Below are 5,000 nucleotides of genomic sequence, written 5' to 3'. Positions count from 1 at the left end.
TCTCCCATCCAAGTACTAACCAGGCACGAACCTGCTTAGCTTCCGAGATCAGACGAGATCGGGCGTACCCAGGCTGGTATGGCCGTAGCGAGAAACAATCTCTTGCTACAACATATATAGTCAAAGTGAGTCAGATAAAACAGACATTTAGTCAATTCATCATTAAATGCTTACTACAAGGCAGTGTTGCTGATGAAATAGTGCAAGAGCACACCCTCGTGGACAAAATGCTTACAGCACCTCGTATTCCCAGGCGGTCTCCCATCCAAGTACTAACCAGGCACGACCCTGCTTAGCTTCCGAGATCAGACGAGATCGGGCGTACCCAGGCTGGTATGGCCGTGGCGAGAAACAATCTCTTGCTACAACATATATAGTCAAAGTGAGTCTGATAAAACAGACATTTAGTCAATTCATCATTAAATGCTTACTACAAGGCAGTGTTGCTGATGAAATAGTGCAAGAGCACACCCTCGTGGACAAAATGCTTACAGCACCTGGTATTCCCAGGCGGTCTCCCATCCAAGTACTAACCAGGCCCGACCCTGCTTAGCTTCCGAGATCAGACGAGATCGGGCATACCCAGGCTGGTATGGCCGTAAGCGAGAAACAATCTCTTGCTACAACATATATATTCAAAGTGAGTGTGATAAACAGACATTGCATTTTCACCAATTAGATAAGCAGCTTGAACTTTGTGTCACTGAAAAGTAGAAGAAATTACAAACACTGTTCCCATCACTTTTTAGCACAGGTAGTTGGATAAAATACCAACTTTATTTCCTTTCATCATTTGAACAGGGCAAAGGAGCACAAAGCACACACAAGCTGCATTCAGCAACAATATTCTTGTTTGTCTTATAAATACAAGGCAGATGCTAATTGAAAACACAAGGAAATTTGATCCTATTAAAAAGGCAGGAAGCTGCATTTAGTCAATTCATCATTAAATGCTTACTACAAGGCAGTGTTGCTGATGAAATAGTGCAAGAGCACACCCTCGTGGACAAAATGCTTACAGCACCTGGTATTCCCAGGCGGTCTCCCATCCAAGTACTAACCAGGCACGACCCTGCTTAGCTTCCGAGATCAGACGAGATCGGGCATACCCAGGCTGGTATGGCCGTAAGCGAGAAACAATCTCTTGCTACAACATATATATTCAAAGTGAGTGTGATAAACAGACATTGCATTTTCACCAATTAGATAAGCAGCTTGAACTTTGTGTCACTGAAAAAGTAGAAGAAATTACAAACACTGTTCCCATCACTTTTTAGCACAGGTAGTTGGATAAAATACCAACTTTATTTCCTTTCATCATTTGAACAGGGCAAAGGAGCACAAAGCACACACAAGCTGCATTCAGCAACAATATTCTTGTTTGTCTTATAAATACAAGGCAGATGCTAATTGAAAACACAAGGAAATTTGATCCTATTAAAAAGGCAGGAAGCTGCATTTAGTCAATTCATCATTAAATGCTTACTACAAGGCAGTGTTGCTGATGAAATAGTGCAAGAGCACACCCTCGTGGACAAAATGCTTACAGCACCTGGTATTCCCAGGCGGTCTCCCATCCAAGTACTAACCAGGCCCGACCCTGCCTAGCTTCCGAGATCAGACGAGATCGGGCGTACCCAGGCTGGTATGGCCGTGAGCGAGAAACAATCTCTTGCTACAACATATATAGTCAAAGTGAGTGTGATAAACAGACATTGCATTTTCACCAATTAGATAAGCAGCTTCAACTTTGTGTCACTGAAAAAGTAGAAGAAATTACAAACACTGTTCCCATCACTTTTTAGCACAGGTAGTTGGATAAAATACAAACTTTATTTCCTTTCATCATTTGAACAGGGCAAAGGAGCACAAAGCACACACAAGCTGCATTCAGCAACAATATTCTTGTTTGTCTTATAAATACAAGGCAGATGCTAATTGAAAACACAAGGAAATTTGATCCTATTAAAAAGGCAGGAAGCTGCATTTAGTCAATTCATCATTAAATGCTTACTACAAGGCAGTGTTGCTGATGAAATAGTGCAGGGGCACACCCTCGTGGACAAAATGCTTACAGCACCTGGTATTCCCAGGCGGTCTCCCATCCAAGTACTAACCAGGCCCGACCCTGCTTAGCTTCCGAGATCAGACGAGATCGGGCGTACCCAGGCTGGTATGGCCGCAAGCGTGAAACAATCTCTTGCTACAACATATATAGTCAAAGTGAGTCTGATAAAACAGACATTTAGTCAATTCATCATTAAATGCTTAATACAAGGCAGTGTTGCTGATGAAATAGTGCAAGAGCACACCCTCGTGGACAAAATGCTTACAGCACCTGGTATTCCCAGGCGGTCTCCCATCCAAGTACTAACCGGCACGACCCTGCTTAGCTTCTGAGATCAGACGAGATCAGGCGTACCCAGGCTGATATGGCCGTAGCGAGAAACAATCTCTTGCTACAACATATATAGTCAAAGTGAGTCTGATAAAACAGACATTTAGTCAATTCATCATTAAATGCTTACTACAAGGCAGTGTTGCTGATGAAATAGTGCAAGAGCACACCCTCGTGGACAAAATGCTTACAGCACCTGGTATTCCCAGGCGGTCTCCCATCCAAGTACTAACCAGGCTCGACCCTGCTTAGCTTCCGAGATCAGACGAGATCGGGCGTACCCATGCTGGTATGGCCGTATGCGAGAAACAATCTCTTGCTACAACATATATAGTCAAAGTGAGTGTGATAAACAGACATTGCATTTTCACCAATTAGATAAGCAGCTTGAACTTTGTGTCACTGAAAAAGTAGAAGAAATTACAAACACTGTTCCCATCACTTTTTAGCACAGGTAGTTGGATAAAATACAAACTTTATTTCCTTTCATCATTTGAACAGGGCAAAGGAGCACAAAGCACACACAAGCTGCATTCAGCAACAATATTCTTGTTTGTCTTATAAATACAAGGCAGATGCTAATTGAAAACACAAGGAAATTTGATCCTATTAAAAAGGCAGGAAGCTGCATTTAGTCAATTCATCATTAAATGCTTACTACAAGGCAGTGTTGCTGATGAAATAGTGCAGGGGCACACCCTCGTGGACAAAATGCTTACAGCACCTGGTATTCCCAGGCGGTCTCCCATCCAAGTACTAACCAGGCCCGACCCTGCTTAGCTTCCGAGATCAGACGTACCCAGGCTGGTATGGCCGTAAGCGAGAAACAATCTCTTGCTACAACATATATAGTCAAAGTGAGTCTGATAAAACAGACATTTAGTCAATTCATCATTAAATGCTTAATACAAGGCAGTGTTGCTGATGAAATAGTGCAAGAGCACACCCTCGTGGACAAAATGCTTACAGCACCTGGTATTCCCAGGCGGTCTCCCATCCAAGTACTAACCAGGCCCGACCCTGCTTAGCTTCCGAGATCAGACGAGATCGGGCGTACCCAGGCTGGTATGGCCGTAAGCGAGAAACAATCTCTTGCTACAACATATATAGTCAAAGTGAGTGTGATAAACAGACATTGCATTTTCACCAATTAGGAAAGCAGCTTGAACTTTGTGTCACTGAAAAAGTAGAAGAAATTACAAACACTGTTCCCATCACTTTTTAGCACAGGTAGTTGGATAAAATACAAACTTTATTTCCTTTCATCATTTGAACAGGGCAAAGGAGCACAAAGCACACACAAGCTGCATTCAGCAACAATATTCTTGTTTGTCTTATAAATACAAGGCAGATGCTAATTGAAAACACAAGGAAATTTGATCCTATTAAAAAGGCAGGAAGCTGCATTTAGTCAATTCATCATTAAATGCTTACTACAAGGCAGTGTTGCTGATGAAATAGTGCAGGGGCACACCCTCGTGGACAAAATGCTTACAGCACCTGGTATTCCCAGGCGGTCTCCCATCCAAGTACTAACCAGGCCCGACCCTGCTTAGCTTCCGAGATCAGACGTACCCAGGCTGGTATGGCCGTAAGCGAGAAACAATCTCTTGCTACAACATATATAGTCAAAGTGAGTCTGATAAAACAGACATTTAGTCAATTCATCATTAAATGCTTACTACAAGGCAGTGTTGCTGATGAAATAGTGCAAGAGCACACCCTCGTGGACAAAATGCTTACAGCACCTGGTATTCCCAGGCGGTCTCCCATCCAAGTACTAACCAGGCCCGACCCTGCTTAGCTTCCGAGATCAGATGAGATCGGGCGTACCCAGGCTGATATGGCCGTAGGCGAGAAACAATCTCTTGCTACAACATATATAGTCAAAGTGAGTCTGATAAAACAGACATTTAGTCAATTCATCATTAAATGCTTAATACAAGGCAGTGTTGCTGATGAAATAGTGCAAGAGCACACCTCGTGGACAAAATGCTTACAGCACCTGGTATTCCCAGGCGGTCTCCCATCCAAGTACTAACCAGGCCCGACCCTGCTTAGCTTCCGAGATCAGACGAGATCGGGCGTACCCAGGCTGGTATGGCCGTGAGCGAGAAACAATCTCTTGCTACAACATATATAGTCAAAGTGAGTGTGATAAACAGACATTGCATTTTCACCAATTAGATAAGCAGCTTGAACTTTGTGTCACTGAAAAAGTAGAAGAAATTACAAACACTGTTCCCATCACTTTTTAGCACAGGTTGTTGGATAAAATACAAACTTTATTTCCTTTCATCATTTGAACAGGGCAAAGGAGCACAAAGCACACACAAGCTGCATTCAGCAACAATATTCTTGTTTGTCTTATAAATACAAGGCAGATGCTAATTGAAAACACAAGGAAATTTGATCCTATTAAAAAGGCAGGAAGCTGCATTTAGTCAATTCATCATTAAATGCTTAATACAAGGCAGTGTTGCTGATGAAATAGTGCAGGGGCACACCCTCGTGGACAAAATGCTTACAGCACCTGGTATTCCCATGCGGTCTCCCATCCAAGTACTAACCAGGCCCGACCCTGCTTAGCTTCCGAGATCAG

General features: G+C 43.1%; 10 non-coding genes and 4 pseudogenes across 10 annotated transcripts in view; all 14 read right to left on the bottom strand.

Annotated features, from left to right (window-relative positions):
* LOC123739770 (5S ribosomal RNA) overlaps nt 1–89 on the bottom strand; it is a 118-nt gene extending 29 nt beyond the window's left edge. The window contains exon 1 of the ribosomal RNA XR_006767923.1: nt 1–89. This exon is cut by the window's left edge and continues 29 nt beyond it. This is a non-coding gene — a ribosomal RNA (5S ribosomal RNA).
* A 139-nt stretch (nt 90–228) lies between these two features.
* LOC123739815 (uncharacterized) lies at nt 229–346 on the bottom strand (annotated as a pseudogene).
* Nucleotides 347–485: 139 nt separating this feature from the next.
* Nucleotides 486–604, bottom strand: LOC123739825 (5S ribosomal RNA). The gene has a single exon (XR_006767940.1). It is a non-coding gene; the product is annotated as a 5S ribosomal RNA (ribosomal RNA).
* A 408-nt stretch (nt 605–1,012) lies between these two features.
* Nucleotides 1,013–1,131, bottom strand: LOC123739865 (5S ribosomal RNA). Its single transcript, XR_006767978.1, has one exon. It is a non-coding gene; the product is annotated as a 5S ribosomal RNA (ribosomal RNA).
* A 409-nt stretch (nt 1,132–1,540) lies between these two features.
* On the bottom strand, nt 1,541–1,659 carry LOC123739866 (5S ribosomal RNA). Its single transcript, XR_006767979.1, has one exon. It is a non-coding gene; the product is annotated as a 5S ribosomal RNA (ribosomal RNA).
* Nucleotides 1,660–2,068: 409 nt separating this feature from the next.
* LOC123739818 (5S ribosomal RNA) lies at nt 2,069–2,187 on the bottom strand. The gene has a single exon (XR_006767932.1). It is a non-coding gene; the product is annotated as a 5S ribosomal RNA (ribosomal RNA).
* A 139-nt stretch (nt 2,188–2,326) lies between these two features.
* On the bottom strand, nt 2,327–2,443 carry LOC123739811 (uncharacterized; annotated as a pseudogene).
* A 139-nt stretch (nt 2,444–2,582) lies between these two features.
* LOC123739771 (5S ribosomal RNA) lies at nt 2,583–2,701 on the bottom strand. Its single transcript, XR_006767924.1, has one exon. It is a non-coding gene; the product is annotated as a 5S ribosomal RNA (ribosomal RNA).
* Nucleotides 2,702–3,110: 409 nt separating this feature from the next.
* On the bottom strand, nt 3,111–3,219 carry LOC123739813 (uncharacterized; annotated as a pseudogene).
* Nucleotides 3,220–3,358: 139 nt separating this feature from the next.
* Nucleotides 3,359–3,477, bottom strand: LOC123739769 (5S ribosomal RNA). Its single transcript, XR_006767922.1, has one exon. It is a non-coding gene; the product is annotated as a 5S ribosomal RNA (ribosomal RNA).
* Nucleotides 3,478–3,886: 409 nt separating this feature from the next.
* On the bottom strand, nt 3,887–3,995 carry LOC123739812 (uncharacterized; annotated as a pseudogene).
* Nucleotides 3,996–4,134: 139 nt separating this feature from the next.
* LOC123739853 (5S ribosomal RNA) lies at nt 4,135–4,253 on the bottom strand. The gene has a single exon (XR_006767967.1). It is a non-coding gene; the product is annotated as a 5S ribosomal RNA (ribosomal RNA).
* Nucleotides 4,254–4,391: 138 nt separating this feature from the next.
* Nucleotides 4,392–4,510, bottom strand: LOC123739842 (5S ribosomal RNA). Its single transcript, XR_006767956.1, has one exon. It is a non-coding gene; the product is annotated as a 5S ribosomal RNA (ribosomal RNA).
* Nucleotides 4,511–4,919: 409 nt separating this feature from the next.
* Nucleotides 4,920–5,000, bottom strand: part of LOC123739781 (5S ribosomal RNA) — a 119-nt gene continuing 38 nt past the window's right edge. The window contains exon 1 of the ribosomal RNA XR_006767926.1: nt 4,920–5,000. This exon is cut by the window's right edge and continues 38 nt beyond it. This is a non-coding gene — a ribosomal RNA (5S ribosomal RNA).

This window comes from Salmo salar, unplaced genomic scaffold, assembly GCF_905237065.1.
Source record: "Salmo salar unplaced genomic scaffold, Ssal_v3.1, whole genome shotgun sequence".
NCBI lineage: Eukaryota > Metazoa > Chordata > Actinopteri > Salmoniformes > Salmonidae > Salmo > Salmo salar.
This window is presented reverse-complemented; position numbering and strand designations above follow the sequence as displayed.